Source organism: Amblyomma americanum, chromosome 1 (assembly GCF_052857255.1).
Source record: "Amblyomma americanum isolate KBUSLIRL-KWMA chromosome 1, ASM5285725v1, whole genome shotgun sequence".
Classification (NCBI taxonomy): domain Eukaryota; kingdom Metazoa; phylum Arthropoda; class Arachnida; order Ixodida; family Ixodidae; genus Amblyomma; species Amblyomma americanum.
The window spans coordinates 376,569,441-376,586,931 of NC_135497.1; the positions used below are offsets into that span (position 1 = coordinate 376,569,441).

The window sequence follows — 17,491 nt, forward strand, 5'->3', positions numbered from 1 at the left end:
CACCTAACATTGTGTTGAAGAAAACACTTCAACCCATTGCGCTTGGTGCGAGGTTGCCAGTGCGCCATTAAAACTCATCATAAGCAAAAGAAAACATTTCTAGGCAATGAATACCCAAGATTCTAAAACTGAAAAGGATGCAACGAAAACAACTCGATATGCTTATGCTAAGGACACGCTGGTGGCAAAAACGCGTATGCAGTTAGTACGTAAAGGGTTCATTATGAAAAAACCTGGCGCTATCAAACGACGACACAGAAGGGACACAGCGCTACTCGCAACTACAAGAAATTTTATTCAGAGGCTTCTATATATACAACAAAAACCAAAACAACCCAAAGTAATCGCACGCCACTTGCCGACCGAAGTACAGGAAGAGATTAACACACGAATTTCAATCGCTCTTTCAAATAACTTATCTCTCCTTCAGACAATCCAACTGAAGGGTCACTGACACATGTATGCCCCGTTTCCGCGATATGATAGGCTTCAACAATCTCCCGCGTTACACGATCTCGGTGACGGAAAAGAACACACGTTTTGGAAAAAATGGGAGAACATTTCTTCTTGTGCTTGCTGCAGTCACGACAATGGATAACCATACTATTTGAAGTGTCACCTCTTTCCAAAGCTCCAGCATGCTCCATCAGCCGCACATTCAAACATCGACCACTCTGGCCAATATACACCTTTCCGCACGACAAAGGGAATTTGTACACTGTGCCCACTTTGCAAGCGACGTATGGTGATAAATGTTTGACAGCACATCCTCCTTTTCTTTTCTTTGCACTCTGCTCCACCCTAGCTGCAATCGCAGGGCATAACGTTGAAAGTTTTTTGGGAGCCGAAAACATGACAGGGATTCCATACCTGCTGGCAACTTTCTTAATCCCGTGTGAAAGGCGATGAACGTACGGTACTACAACGGGTTTGCTGTGCTCTTCTTTTGTGTCGTTCTTTCCCTGGCCTTTAACCCAGCGAATAACTTTCTCGCTGGCTCTGCCGATCACGTGACTTGGATAACCACTATCACTCAGTCTTTCCACCTGATACTCGATGCTTTCTGCGAAGGTGTCTGCGAAACCTTGGCCAGTGTTCTCAGAAAGGAAGGGATGCAAACTACACACAAGCCGGACATCATTATCGGAGGCCTCCTGTGCCACTTCAAAGACAGTCATCCCACCCCAAAAAAGGCCGAGAGGCGCCAACTCGAATGGCCCTTCCTGGGCGTACGCGCTCAGCGTCCGCGCTCTTAGCGTAAGCCGAAACCGGTCTGCGCATGCGCACTGCAGGAGACGCCAGCAAGCCTAGGTGAGGCGTCCGTGCTAGATGTCGGCATCAGCGCGCGGGCGCTCGTATACGCGTTGGAAGGGGGGTCCGGTTTATAACAATGGAAGGATCGCCGGGCTCTCGGTGGCTCTTTTCTTCATGGCTTGAAGCTATTTCAGGTTCCCCGAACTTCGCGGTTTAAGTTGTTCTTTCATCGCCCCCCAACCCCTTCTCTCGACGGCTTGAAATTCTCTCCGTCCGCTCGACAGGGGAAGGGAGCCAGCACCAGGAACATGGAGATGCATGGCACATTTAAAAGTCGCTGGAGCGTTCCGTGGAAACGGCTCCCTCTTCTGACTCCCGCGGTTTGTGCGCTTAAAAAGCCGCGCTAACTCCCCGGGAGTCAGACATCCAAGAAGTAGTAGTTTGCCAACAGATTCAGAGGCAACAACAACTGACGAGAATACAAAAAGGAAGCTAAAAATGTTGCCGGCCCAGCGATTGCTATCTAATCCCTCAAGCACTGGAACTGCAACCGGTGGAATTAAAAGCAAAGAGAGAGGATAGCGAAAAGTAGATAGGAGATCGGCAGAAAAAAAAACGAGGGTAGGTTGGAACTTATGCAAAAACAAAAATATGTTCGCGCCACTCGTGCGAAAGTGCTTATGGGTATTGTTGCACATATTCGCAACACGGTAAATTCACTGCATATTCAGGGCCGCGAGCATGTAGCGTCCTGTCGGTAATGAATCGCGCTAGCGGCGCATTGCACAAACGGGTTGGGTGGAGCGCCGAGTCACCGTACTGGAGAAAACCAGTAATCTTTTAAATATCGTGTTATCCGACAATAACTTCTGTTCATTTCTTAGCAGATTTAAATTATAATCAAGAACATTTAACTAGAGTTTGACTCTTGATTGCTGCTCTGGGTAACGGTGTAGTTACTGGCTTGCCTTCACGTACATCTTGGACAGAATTGCCGAAACTAGCATCAATTACAGCAATGGTAAACCCCTTCTCGACGGCGAACGATCGAATCGTGAGAAGCACTTTACCAACCTAGACAAAAATGTGAACTACCACACTACTAATTGTTACATTGGACAAATAACCTACTGGCATAAAACGCAGCATCAGGTTTGCCGCCTCTTATGTGCAACACATGCAACATTCACATCAACGCATCCTTGCTGCACTTGCACCACATCGACAAAAGATTGGAAGAGCTTTCTGCTATTGAGGCTAATAACATGAGTGTTGAAATGTAGACATTAAGACACGATTTTACAATTTTGAATGCACAGTTCAAGAACCATATACAAGTATCGGTGAGTGAGCTCTAAGTATGAGCGTCCGGGAATTACAAATTTCACTGCTTGAACGAAAGTACCTAGAAGCTTCATTGCTTTGCACTGTTATTGCGTACGCAATTCCACTATCACCTATGCCGGTGTGGTCACTGTACGCGCCTAATGAAAAATGTACCTGTCAAGCAAAAGAGTCTTCTTATAATTTCCTCTATATACCTCATAGAAGGCACACGCTTTCTTGTAGCATTTTATGTAGCAGCCCATGGCAATAGCCTCCCTCCGATGGGGGCACTTTTGATAAAACTGCGCATTCGTACAGCAGGCTCAACCTCCCAAAGCAACCTACCAAAGCAGGGACACTGTAGCAGGGCACGGCCGTAATCGAGCCGCCTCCGCTACTCGAGCCCGGCCGCGAGCAGGGACGTGTGCCTTTCCAACGCACCGAGAGAGGGCGCCACACGTTTCATGAAAAAGCTGATGATGCATGATCAATAGTGAAATAGCGCAGGAAGACTTTTACGCCATTGAAATGTAAAATACCTTATACTTCCTTAAAGGTAGGACATTACCCTACGTGAACCTGCTAGAGCTTGTCGATATATTTTAAAATAGGGCTGTAGTGAGCGATAAATTGAAGTCAAGTGGGGTATTTTTCAGGACCTCGCCATAGGCTCCATGCTGTCATAGATCGTTGCTCATGGCAAACGCAATATGTAAGCTACATCGATGAAACTCGACTAAATGAAACTTTAAGATGCATTTAACATCTAGGCGAGAGAGCTAATTTCTAACTGTTATGCGCGACGAAATATCAATTTTTATTTTTCGTCGCCATTGAGTTACGCGCCGCCGCGCCGCCGGCTGTCGCGAGATGGCGCGACCGGTTTTTCGAGGCGCATGGTCCAGAATCCTGGGGATGATCGAGGAAAATATTCTCTACGACGCGTGAGCCGTAAATCCGAGAGCGCCGTAGCTGGTGGCCTGAGACGATACTTGTAAAGTTGAAAGTCAGACTCATGTACACCAACGTTGAACAGCCAAATAAACTGATTGCTGGGAGATGTCTATAGTACTCGATTTCGCCGATATCGCTTTTCGCACGTCCTGAATGTACTTATTTTCACCCTCATATAGATCACAACTTCCTTGAATTAGAGGCCTGTATCGATAGCTCAAAAGAATGCTAATTACTAATGTGCGCGCAACTGTCAAGAAGAACTGTAATGCATTGTTCCGTGCTCGAAGACAATCGCACGCGGAATTTCTGCTTTTATTGTAAAACGAGAGGCCACCACATTTCTCTGGAATGACTGTAGCCGCGAACAAGTCTCTCTTCATGTTCAAAATTGTTGTAAGCGTATTAGGCGTCTAATGTTTCAAGTGCCTTGTCACCCTTAAATTTTGTTTTGTCGCTGCGCCGCCTGTTTGAGGACACGAGTTCGCCCAATAAACAATTTTCGACTTGGACGCAAGCTTCCTTGTCGTCATTCTGGCCTGACTAACGCTAACAGAACGTAACAGAAGCAACCAGTACAAGCTGCGTATGCTGCCACAGATATTGACGCGTACTGAGTATTGCAATTTCAGAGAGCATGTATGTCCAGTGATTGACTTCAGCTACCATAAAGAGCGCCATTTTTTGTTGTTCACGTATATTCAACCTGCGGCGTGTCCTGAAGCTGCCTAAAAAAATTGGTTTAAATATCTTTGCGAAAGATCTCAGATTATGCAGTTGAATGCCCAGTGCCCTTTATTCTCTTAAATTCGGTGACTTTTATTAAGATGTAAGCATCGCAAATGTTAATTTTTATTTCCTTGCATTGTAATCTAAGCCAGCTGGTATAACGCGCATTGCTGTGAGTTTTAGTGGAGCTCCGTTAGGTTGCTTAAAACTTCTTTTTGGGGTGCTACTTTGTTTCCTGAGTGACGTGATGAAAGTTCGTGCCCTCAGGAGTTTTATCGAAAGTGATGACGAGGCTACAGAAATGCAGGAGAATATGCAAAGCTTTTATAGTCATCGCCTCTCAGATAAGTCTATTCGCTCGTAAAGGCCGATTTTATTGACAGAACGCAGTTCCGAACTAATTTTGCTTTGCTGGCAGTTAGTTCATGTTTGCAGTTACTGTCAACTACTGACTGAATGTTTTCGCCAAACTTCAAAATTCTGTTCCAAGAGATCTTGGACGGCGCGTGCGTGCAACGTGCTCTGCTCCTGAGGCCCAGGGTTGGGTTCCGTCTATACCCGTTCGTTTCGTGAATGACATGATGTTTTCCTGGGGAGCACCATGAATTCTTGCTAACGCCGCTGTTGTGCAAAATTAAAGCAGCTCCGCTTGAAGTTTCAGGAGCTATATTTACGCTGTAGAATCATTTACTCTTTGAAACTTGCCATCCAAGTATTACATGCCGCATATCATTCTACACGCTCATAAAGAACCTGCAGGAAGACGAACTATGTGAGCCGATAGCCTTGCTTTTTAGCCAAATATAAGGGTAGAGCGCGTTAAAGTCCGTGCACGAAGCAGTACGTTGATCCATACACAGTCGGGCTAAAGGAGAGAGCGCGCAATCGTTAATCCGTTGTTTCAGATTTCTCCCATGGCAAAGGGGCTGACTACGCGGTCTTTGCGTAAAGAGGTAAAATATAAAGGCTTGACGGTTACCACTGACACAGGCCGAACTGGGAGCGAGCGCGCGTTATTCTCCTTCCGCGTGAACGGCCGTCGCTGCGGCGGAGCGGTGGAGCAGTGGCGGCCCCACCAAGGAGCGGCGGGAGGCGGAAACAGACCCCATTGCGAAGGATGTAAGAAGAGAAGCGCGCGCTCCCCTCGAGACCGGCTGTGGTCTCCCTCGGCCGGGTTATCCGCCTTTTTCACGACGCGACTGCGCATGCGCCCATCCTCTGGCGGCGGTGTCGCGAAACATATTGGAAGGGTCGCGCGCCACTCCAGAGCGGCCGTGGAAGTGTAAACAAACCGGCTTCCTACGCGGGGTGCGTTGCTGCAGCCGTCGGGCGTTCAGTGCGACGCATTTGGCAATGCCTACGACATGTGTTGCATACGGCTGCATTGCCCAATATGTAAAGGGAAGCAAACTCAGATTTTTTTCGCTTTCTGAACGCTTCTCGGAACCGCCTTCAACGCGAAGCGTGGATAAAAGCCGTTCGCCGGCTCGACGATCGTGGCCTCCATTGGGCACCGTCAAGCACGTCAAGACTGTGCGGGAATCACTTTGTGACAGGTGCGGACGAGGTACTGTGGTTAAATGCGTGTGCAGTTCATCACGAAATGTTTTTTTGATGGGCAGGAAGGCCTCGAATGTCACCGCGGCACCCAGACTTCATTCCGATGCTTTTTGCTTTCTCAAGCAAGAAGGCCAAATGGGCAAGTGCTGTGAGCCGCTTTCAACGCGCGGTGGAGCGGACAACGAAAAAGAACTTACGAGAGCATTCACGCATGGTGCTACATTTTTGTCGTAATCTCCTAAGGAAATTTCCTTGTTAATGCCACTACATCTTGGCCAATACCCCCATGTGGGTATGTGCCATGTATTAAGAGGCAGAAGAAGCAGAAGGTGCGTTATGCGTGTGTTCGCATCATATCCATGATGAAAAGTTCTGCGTGGTTTCGTCGGAATGGCTCATTGTGCGCTTCTCGCGCACGTCTTTATGGACGCGCATGCTTCTTTAACCTGTGCAGCGGTGTGCTGCGGGAAAATAAAGTAAAATGCTAGCAGAGCTGCCATGTTGCTAGTGCGCTTGTGCTTTTTTCGCTCGTGTAGTTATTCGGAAGCGCTTGAGCACAATGATCACTTGTGAAAACTTAGTTTGGTTTAAACTTGCCAAAGTGATTCAGGCTATGAGGGACGCCGTAGGGGAGGGCTCCGGAAATTTCGACCACCTGGGGTTCTTTAACGTGCACTGACATCGCACAGTAAACGGGCCTCTAGAATTTTGCCTCCATCGAAATTCTGCCGCCGCGGCCGGGATCGAACCCGCGTCTTTCGGGCCAGCAGCCGAGCGCCATAACCACTCAGCCACCGCGGCGGGATTGTGAAAACTGTTGTCCCCAGTCGTTTTCTGTGCTATGGCGTGCACGATGTAGTATCCACCTTTCATGGATGGTAGTCATATACAGCGGAAAACGCAATTCTCACTGGTCGGGGGTATTTCATTGAACGTTATGTTCCGAATGTAGCCTTCATCTTTGAAGCGGCGGCCCTTGTTCAGCTGGCGATCGCATCGCATGCCGCATGATCGGAGATACTGAAGAATTTGCTCTTCGGTGGGCTCAGCAGCCTGCCTCGGACTTCGCACACAGCCACCAGGTGCTGCCCAGGACACGCAATCGTTGACAGATTCCTACAAAACGTGCTTCGCAGCGGCACTCACTCCGGCCGGGTTGGGCGCACAGTACCCTTCCAATGAGCTTCCAGCGCTGTACGCGAAGTGGCAGCACAGGAACATGAAAAAAGCCCGTCCAGAATCACGTGACGCCCGCTCGGCTCCATTGGCCCTTTGTCGCTGCCCTATCCCGACGTCGGCGGGCGTCGACGATTTTATCTGTTCCGCCAGAACCCGACGATTTGGCAAAAACGTCCTCTTCAGAGGCAAAAAAGCGCTCCGCTGCCGTCGTCGCGGACGAATCTCCCGGAGAAATGCTCCATGTGGGCCACGCTTAACAGTGCTTGCGCTTAACCGTTAACCAACGTATTCAGGGGCGGCACCTATGGGAGCCACTGAACCCCCCCACACACACACTCACTGAATAAAAAAAAAAGAAAACCTGTGGCGAGGCTCGGAATCGAACCAGTGCCTTTGGCGTTATGGGTGGAGACTACCACTCCGCCACTACGGCCTTTTTGTCTTTATTGTATAGAAATAGTGCTGAAAAGAAAAGTCTAAGCACGGTCATGCCACAAAACACTAGGCCACATTACCCCTGCATGATCCCTCCTTCCAAAACATCAAAAGACCGGGATGCACACACATCCATCCAGATAGGGGAGCCAGCTAGGCGGCTCTTGCAGGGCAGCATATACTCCGCCACTACGGCTCAAGCTTTGAGCATGAATAAAAGCGCATCTGGTGAATGCACTCTTCCGACGCAGAAGTCCCCGCGATTTCGCTACGGATATCCTGGACTAAGAGCTAGGCCATCAGCAATTTTTCTTAACTGCCTTGTATCTTGTCTCCCGTCCCTAATAAACGATTTACGTTAAGTAGTTCGAAGTTGACTGGAACAGCCGGGAACGTTTCGCCGGGCGAGCGTACGAAGACACAAGTGCTCTTTATACTACGAACTGCCTTGTACGATCACCGACCATCGTGCCTTCATAGTTTTTCATCGACCATGGCGATCATGTGACCAGCCTGAACAGTCTCTGTCAAAGGTAAACTAGCACTTGAAGCGACACTTGGAGTTGCTCTACTGTTCGGCGCTTGTAAATCGAGGCGCATCAAAAACAAAACCACGGAGCACGCAAAGCTCATGGACGCGAAGCGCCATGAAAAACCGGAACTCTTCTGGCCGCCTGTGGCGCCAGCAAGCATCGGTTTTCTTTGCTTCCAACATTCAGATTGTCTTTGGTCCGTCTTCCTTGTGTGATAAAAGTGAGCTATCGGTTTCAAAAAAAAAAACTTAATTCAATATTGAACCGCGCAACCTTCTTTCGTCAGCCTCAGAGATTCGTGACCCATGGAGTAAGGAAAATTCCTCCAAGGTGGCGTCTCTTGTCCTATGACATCATCACGCTTGTACTTGCGAGATTGGCCTAGTGGTGGCGATACCTGTATTTTGGTTGTTGCTGTTTTCTTCCTTACAAGAGCTTTTTTTTTCAGTCAGAGTGGGGTTTTTGTGATCAGGAGCTGGTATTCTAACGATACAAGCCAACTTCAATTTCTCCTCAGTGTCCCTTTAAGGACGCGTGGGTTGAGCTGCACGGGGACTTCTTCGTGGCCACACGTGCTAGAGGTCGCAGCGCACCCGAATTGATCGGGTGTATTTACGTAGTGCCCTCGTCCTGCAGTTAAGGTCTTGCGAGGTTGTCTTCTTTCCGGCCGGTGCCGGGACGCTCAGTGATCACATTCTTGTCGTGGTTTGCCTGAGGAGCGCTCCGGGTCGTGTTGGTGGCGCTGCTATTTGGCGAATGGACGTCTCCCTCGTAGAGGACGAATTGAGCGTTCGCGGCATCCGCGAATATTGGTTGGAGTCCATTGCTCGGATCGTCGAGTTCACTCCCTCGACGTGGTTTGACCTCAAGACTCGTGTGTGCGATTGCTTAGTCGAAACATGTCGAGCAAAGCGCGCACGGAGGACCGCGGCTCTCAGGGACTTGCTGTGTCGAATGCGTATAATGAAGCGAGCAGGTGAACTGCCCTTCACGATGCACGAGTACTTGGGCACGCTTCGCGTGCGGTACCACTGCGTACTGGAGAAGGGAACCCAGGCCTCCTGTACGGCAGCGAGCCTACACATGCCGGCGCAGGCTGCCGCAGATCTTAGGCATGCCAACAGCCTTCGCCTTAAGAGTGAGCGACCGGCCCGTATCGATAGCGTCACCATGCCAGACGGTGCGGTCTGTGATCAGGCCAACGATATTGAGCGCGTTTTCCGCGAGCACTTTGCGGAATGTTTTGTTTCGCAGGGTCAGTGTGAGTGGGATGGGTTTGAAGCAGCGGTAGACGCCTTTTGCGCCACCCTCCCCAACCTACCCGATGACGCGGAACCGGCACTTTGTGTTCCCGCATCAAAGGAGGAAGTCTTCGCAGTCCTGGGTTTAGTATGGGCCGTGCATCTGCACCGGGACCAGACGGCCTGGTCGAAGGTTTCTACTACGTCTTTTTCGATGTGCTGGTCGACTTCTTTACGCGCCGAGTGAACGCTTTCTTTCAGGAAGGAGTTAAGCCGCCGTCCTTTGCCAAGGGCCGAATTGTGTTAGTCCCGAAGCAGGAAAAGACGTCGTCATGCCCTGCGGCGTGGCGGCCGATAACCCTGCTGAACACGGACTATAAACTAGTGGCGTCGCTCATGGCTAGTCGCTTGCGGCCCTTTTTGCCGAGCCTCGTTAGCCTCTACCAGTCCTGCGCTATGCCAGGCCGCTCGGTCTTCCCGTCACTCACGCTCACGCGCGATATGTTCGCGTACGCACACGCGAAGGGGACTAACGGGGTTTTCGTCTCGGCAGACCAAGCGAAGGCGTTTGACAGGGTGGAATATCCTTACCTGTTTTACGTCCTGAGGTGCTTTGAGCGCTATTGTACTCCGACCTCACGGCCGACCTATTCTTAAATGGTGGTGTGACCGCCTCCTTTCCGGTAACGCGTGGCGTGCACCATGGATTCCCTCTTTCTCCGGCGTTGTTTGTCTTGTTTTTCGACCCCCTGCTGCGCAGCGTTGCCTCCAACGAACGCATTCGCGGCTTTCCGCTGACAGGACACCAAACGATCGTCGTGTCGGCCTATGCCGACGACATTTCAATCTTCGTCCGGGACACCCGGAGATTTGAGGGTTTTCCTGGCCACGTTTCAGGTTTACGCGGCGCTGTCTGGCGCCGAGCTCAATGCCAGGAAGAGCCGGGCGCTACGTTTTGGGACCTTCTGCGATCCCCTCCCAGTGCCTATTCCTTTCATGGACGGGGTCCGGGTGCTGGGGGTCCTTTTCGAACAGGCCGGAGTTTTGTCACAGACGTGGGGAGAGGTTGTTGAGCGCACGAAAACTGCTCTAGCAACGGCAGCTCAGTTTGACCTCTCTACGGAGGCAAAGATAGCCGTGGTGAAGGGCCGCGCGCGCCTTTGCCCACTATGTTGCACGCGTGGCAGTGATGCCGCGCCGTACTGCGAGTCGGCTAGCGTTCCTCGTGGGCGTTTTTCTATGGGATGGTGGCACGGCGCAGGTAGCTCGGCGCCTTTGCCAGCGGCCCCCTTCACGGGGAGGACTCGGGCTGCCCTGGGTAGCTACAGTAGCGCGGGCTGTCGAAGCCAAATTTGCAACCGCGCTGGTAGGAAATGTGTCGTATCTGGGGCGTTCGCTCATGCTTTATTGGATGAGCACGGCACGTCGTGCTTTCACCCCGAATCGACATACAGGCCCGCAAGAAGAGAGGTCTTTGGCCTTCAGCAGAGCAGCAGCGGGGTTTAAGCTGTCTGTAGCCTGTGATCTACCGGAGGTTTACCTGAGCGAGGTGCCTGCATCGAGATGGTCGCTTGCGCTCGCCTTGGTCTCGACGACCAGCGGCGCACCGCGGTACGCAGGTGGCGTACGTGGTGTACAAGCCGCCTCTCTCCTGAGGTCCGCGACTTTGAGTGGAGGAGGAGTTGGGGCGTCGTCCCCACGGGAGAACTACTCGCATCGTGGGGCGTTGTGCCCAATGTCCAGTGCGCGCAACGTGGAACACAAGAAACGGCGAGCCATATTTTCTTCATGTGCCCCGTCGCGCGGGCAATGTGGTGATTGGTTTACAGCATGTTTTCTGCTCGTGCAGGCCAGGTGTCCGCCAACCACGCAGCCAGTTTGGCAAACTTGTTTTTTTCTGCGCCGTGTTTGTATTGCGTCTGACCGTAGCCTCTCGGCAGCCGGCGAGGGCAATGTACCCAGCGTTGCGGACTCTACGTCTCCTCATCAGACAATACCTGTCTGACAGGCTTGCAGCGGATGGGGAGGCGCTGTTCCTGCGGCGCTGGCACACCCGTTTCTTTGTCGTTCGGGAGGGCCGACTAGCTATGCCGATGCTAGGGTAGTAGCTAGACCGCCCCCTCCTCTTTTGTGAATGTTGTTTAATTAGATTGTGGTTTGCTTATAGCTGTCCTTTAGGGTTGGCGCTTGTAGTGTTCCACCCCCTCCTCCCCTCCCCCGGGGGGAGGGTTGATTCTTTTGTACAGTGCCGCTCCATTTTAACAGAACTTATTAATGTTAAATAGGTATTGTTTACCTTTTTTGACCACCCGATGTTTAGTTGATTAGCCTGTTACACTCGTTGTGGTCATGTACAGACGGGGTTGGATTGTGTAGATTTCGTTTTAGAGTGTCAAAAACTTCCCTTTACACATCTACGCTATTAACGTCATGTCTACTTGTGAAGGTCAATGTATCCGGTAGCCTTGGCTTGCGTACTTCTGTAAAAATTTTTTTTCCAATCACGATATCTATGCAGAACGCCGCGCCCTGTGTGCGGCGACGCCAAAGAAAGAAAGAAAAGAGTAATAAGTGCGGTTTAATGAATTCAACGTTCGGTGAGTTCCGCGCTCTTGCGTCCAGCTTGGCAGGTGGCACCTATACTTGGCAACCATTCAACGTTGCGCCCTGTTGCTGCGGTCTTCAAACGTAAGTGTTATGGTAACTGAAACATATATGCAATAGTTCATTGAACCACATATATGCAATGGTCTAAAGAGAAGAAATAAAAGAAAATGGATCCTTAAGCTTCGTTTTTAAGAGTGTGATGCGACAGCGTTGCCAAAGCGTCCACGGAGTGCTATCGCCCGTTCGGTGCGATGCCTTGCCCGTTGCGCAATTTAAGGAAAGGAAAATTACGCCCGTGTCGTATCTCGGTGGACACCCGAACCGCGCCGTAAGGGAAGGAATATTTCCGACGCTCGGTGCCAACTACTTCTATTACGACGCCGACGGCTTTCGACCGAACGAGCTGTATACGTTGTCGCGTAAAAAGCAGAAAGAAACACAAAATTGCAGAAAAAGAAGAAAAATGCAGAGCGAAAGAGGACACGCAAGGAAGGGCTTTTGCAGTTCCCCTCATTAGCAGACTGAAAAGTGCAATCTTGTAATTCTTTGTCAGCGCTAATGCATGGAGCCCATCTCTCTCTCTCTCTCACTACCACGACGTACCTGATGGAAGGATGGAAAAAAAATTGCTGGTGGCTTAGCTCTGGTTAACCGTGGTCAAAAGCGAAAAAGCTGCAACTCTATGGCTGCGTTTGGGGTCGAGCGACTGCCGGTTTTCAACTTCAATTTTCCTTCACTTACGGCGTGGTTTGGGTGTCCATCGAGATATGTGAGACAGGCGTAATTTCATTTCCTTAAAACCAATTTTCATTTCATTTGCCTTCCCTTACGGGTGCGGTTCGGGTGTCGGTCTCCACGGCAGGCGTCGCATCGATCACACCTAGTGTTCCGCTGAACGCATGAAAGTGCACCGGCATTTTATGAAGAACACACTTTCTGACCTGCGCATGCGATGCCGGCAGAGGTTTTCCCGCTTGACCGGAGGTCAAGGTCAGAGGTCAAGGCTCAAGGGTCAAGCTCAAAGGTCAAAGACGGGACAGTTGGGGTAACAGCCGCTGGTGTCGCTGCTGTAGCTGACGTCACGTGTCTAACCTGACTACCACCAGTTATGCTCATGGCTTGACGTCTACCTACATTCAAGGCGAAACTTTCGGCCACCGTGACCTCTAGCTATATTCACGGTCAAACTTGCGCCCCTTTTGACGGCTCGAAAAGGTGGCGTAGTTAAGCTTTTCACTTGAAAACTTTGTTTGCGACCAATTTAAAGTGTTATCGACCCTTACGGGTCACTGGGCGCCGCGGTCGATCGTTGGTCCAGCATGCCGCACTTGACCGCTGCTATTGTGGCTCGGCGTACGACAAATCCTTGCTCGTCCTAACTGGCCGGCAAGTGTCCCACTGCGTCACACTCGGGTGTTCTATTCTAGGCTCTAAGTCTTCCTTATGGCAGGCGCATGTGACATGCAGTAGTGTAGGTTTACCTGGCACCACGGTCATTCGTCTACGTATTCTGTAGGGAAAATATGGTGTAGTTTGTGCAGGTGCTGGTAGGTATCGGTGTGTAGTCTGCGACAGCCTAGCACCTCCTCTTTGGTAAGCCCTTTGTGTGAGACTGGGTAGCGTTTCCGCTGACCCCTGTAATGATCGAGCATGTCTGAGTACGTGGGGTTAACAGGGTCAAAGGTGCCCGTGGTGCAAAGGGTTGAGTCTGCTCGGTTGACGTACCCTCGAGCTGACTCGTCTGCTGCCACGTTGCCCCCCAACCCCTCATGTCTCGGAACCCACACTATATTTAGTGTTTATGCGTCTTGTCGTCGTGTGTAGAATATGATTGGCGATGCTGTCGATTCTGGCTCTTGTGTGGTTTCTGGATTCTTCTTTGGAGTCCGTCAGTATAGTGAGGTTTTGTCCTGTTGCGTTGCCGTGCGATATTGCCAAGGCAATGTCCGCTTCTTCAGATGCCTCTATGTTTGAGTTGTTTATTGTTGCGCTAGTTATTTCATTTATTGTATGGTATATTGTTGCGCTCGACGTACCTGAAAGCGCGAATCATGCGTTCACTGCCCCAGGGAGCCAGTTATGCGCCTTTACATTGCTTCCGAAGAAAATTTGATTGGTTTTGAAAATTGGTTTTGCGGAAAGGGAATAGCGCAGTAAGTGTCTCGCATATATCGGTGGACATCCGAGCCGCGCCGTAAGGAAGGGATAAACGTGGTTTGGCTGAAGGTCGTTCAAGGTCATTCTCTCGCCTACTCCGTGACTGCTTTACTTAGCGTAGTGAAGATTTCGGTTTAAAAAATTCGGTGCCGTTTAGCTAATCCTGAACCTGGCTAGACAGCAAAAGCTGTGGTGTATCGGGCAAGTAGGTGCGGCTTCGTGTTTTTAACGTTGAGTGCGTTCCGCACACTGGATAGTTACCCCCCGCGGTGGCGCAGTGGTTAAGCCACTAGTCTACTGAGCCGGAGTACGCGGGTTCGAACCCGACCGCGGCGGCCGCCGCGTTTCGATGGAGGCGAACCGCAATCGAGGGCACTTGAGTTTGCTTACGTGGAGGAATGCGAAATCATGTGCTTTGAGGAAAGGAAAGACCGCAGTAGCTATCAGATGTCGACATCTCGATGGACACCTCAACACCGCGAAAGCACCACCTCTGGCTCTGGGAAGGTCAAATTTAGCGACATGCGAAGAGCGGCTTTACCTAGCATAGTGAAGCTTTCGGGTAGAAAGGAAACATAACCAGAGGAGACTCGGCTGAAACTGGCCTCAGGAAGCACATCACGACCACGCAAGCCGCTTGGTATTTTCTCCGAAAGCCAGAAGAGGAAAGCGTGAAATAAATGTTCTTATTCAAGCGTACAAACTTCTTGGAGCTACAGATGATCGATGTGCTCAAAACATTAGACAATCCACGCACACGAGAGAAACATAAGGAGCGCTGTACGTGGATTGTCTAATGCTTTGCGCACATTGATCATCTGTGGTATTATCATGCACTGCTAGGCCCAACAGAAGTGTTATTAAAATTCTTGGTGCTAACAACGCCATAGTTTTAACTTATATATGAATATGTAAGGTATTCGGAAACGTTTCCGGTGCTCTTTTTTTTCATCGACGAGCATTTCGAAGCCATAGAATGCCATAGCTATGGCCAGGCCGGATAGCCAGTCGTCTGCACTGTTGCACCAAAACACTTTTCGCGCGTTGAACAACACGTGAGCCACGTTTTTAAAGCAGTGCTGTTTGAAGAAAAAACACACAAAAAGTTAGCACAGGCTATTGTTGTTTTCAAATCGCAGTCAGCTGTTCACATACGGCGTATGGCGCACGGTGCCGTGTGGGCGGTTTGTTACGCTAGACGAAGCGTTCATTTTTACTACGCTGACCTTTCAGCAGGGCTGGTTTCAGAAAGCCGCGAAAGAGAGACGAGCGCGGAGCAACAAAGATTGCACGGAAGGATCAGCTCCTGAGGTTCGGCGCCATGGCACCCGCAGCACAATACGCAGGTGCCGGCAGGAGGAATGTTGGGAAAAAGCTCCTCGAGGAGCAGACAGCCCGAGACAGCCGCCGCATCGGCACTCCCATCAATTGTGGATGCAATCACCGTGGAGCATGGTTTACAGGAGTATGTTGGCTTTGGCCCACCGTTTACTGGAATGTGGAAAGAGAGGGTGTAGGCGCAAAGCTGGCAGAGCGCGCTTCTCGCGTAGAAAAAGAATTTCGTTTTTCTGTGCCTTTTTCTTTGGTCACAGCATTAAGGGTAATCGCGTTTTCGAAATTTTGAAAAATAATATGTCTTTTATTAACAACTGGCTAGCGATCTCTATTTCAACTCACTTCCTGGCTATGATAGCTAAAAGTTACATTACCAGGAATTAGTTGTAGCCGCCTACAGCTGACATTATTCACCTGTGTTAAGATGTACTCCAACACAAGTAATATTGTGCTGCTGAAACCATCGCGATGTCTCTAAAGCCTATATTTTAAAATTTTTATTGGTCTTCAGTGAAACAGGCAATTTTTAGTTCGTCTATAAATCGGCATATGTGTGTGACAAAATGGTTGGTGAAATAAATAAATAAAATAGATCAGGGGACAAGTACCTAATAGGCAATATGAGTTAAAAAAAAAGATGAAACAAGATGGATTGTAAAATAAAAATAGAGAGGCTTTAACAAAAGAAAAGGAACAGAAGAATGCGTTGTACTTCAGAATACCCTATTGTATCTGGCTCATAGTTTTGCATTCAGTAGCGAAGGTTACGTTACCGAGTGCTGGCTGCCCAGATTGGGGGAGTTCGGCTTGGTCAGTGATCTGGTTCATCTTCTTTACGAGTTTTTCAAGGGCTTGGTACGTACCCTGGTGTTGGAATAGTTCAAACACTAGGTGTTTGTATTTTGTGGTCTTTGGACATTTCCATGTCAGGAGTAGTCTTTCCTTTCTTCTATAACTCTATAATTTAGTCACAGATGTTTTGTGCAGGTTTTCCGCATTTGCAAAAGTTGCGGTAAGTTTTGTTGGATCTTAAGAGGTAGTACGGAAATATACGGTATACAGTGATTGTCTCGCTTGTGTATTGTTTTGTAGGGTAGTGCGGCGGTATGAGGGCAATATTTCTTATCCACTGATATGTGGTTGTTCCCTCTCCATGTGTAGGTAAATAGTCGACCAATTTTTGTGCATCTTCTTATGTAATTGTTATTCAATGAACAGTTTCGTTGCTGGTGTATATGTTGAGTGGCGTGCCTTAATTTGTGGTTTCTTAACAGGCCATCGTGCCACCGTTGCACGTCCTGTTCGTCATCGGCCTGTTGGAAAGCAGTGGACTACACAACCACCAGTTTAAAAATTGACCTATACCTCTTGTTCAAATTTTGTTTTTACCGTAAATGGTCGGCAAGGAGTGGCGCCCCCCCCCCTCCCCTCCGCCCTTTATGCAAGCTTTTATCAAACTATAAATCGCCCGTTTAGGACTTCTATCATACATTTATTGCTGAGTAATGTAGACATATATACCATGAGAAAAGAAAACTTGCGTCAAGCTTATCTAAGTGGGGTGATGACGATTGCGGGCGGCCGTGTTTTAGGGTTAGAGTGGGTTTAACATGGATCCTTCCTCCATGGCGTCGGCGAGAGCAGGAAATTGGGAGCGAGAAAGAACAGTAAAATAATAAAACGAGGATGAGTGTGAGGATATTAGGGGAAGGCGAGCGAGGAAAATGCAAGACTCAGGGTACTTTTCCTCCTTTGGCCGCAGCCACCCCGGACACTAAACTAAAACGGGTAGAGCGGAGTGTGTATCCATTCTGTTTACTCGTGGCTCATGGTATGACGAGAAAAAAAAAGCGGCGGTCTCGTGGAGGTGCCGGGGATCGAACCCGGGGCCTTTCACATGCAAAGCGAACGCTCTACCACTGAGCTACACCCCCGCTCTGCTTCCATCGGTGATTAAGTGTACAACTTCGCAGGTACCGCAGTAGGCCGTTCGTTTGCAAGCATTTCGTCTACTGTGCAACACCAGATCGGAAGCTGGAAAGTCGGACAGGAGCCCCGGCCCGCCTCTCTCTCTCTCTCTCTATCTCTCTACCTGCCTCGCACGAGCACACATACGAGATTATAATGCCCACGAAACTTAGACAATAAAGTAGCAGCTGTTAGCCCAATGTGGACTGACGC

The 17,491-nt window shown here is 49.7% G+C and overlaps 1 non-coding gene across 1 annotated transcript; it reads right to left on the reverse strand.

The window, feature by feature from the left end:
- Nucleotides 1-17,172: 17,172 nt before the first annotated feature.
- On the reverse strand, nt 17,173-17,244 carry TRNAA-UGC (transfer RNA alanine (anticodon UGC)). Its single transcript has one exon. It is a non-coding gene; the product is annotated as a tRNA-Ala (tRNA).
- Between the last annotated feature and the right edge of the window lie 247 nt (nt 17,245-17,491).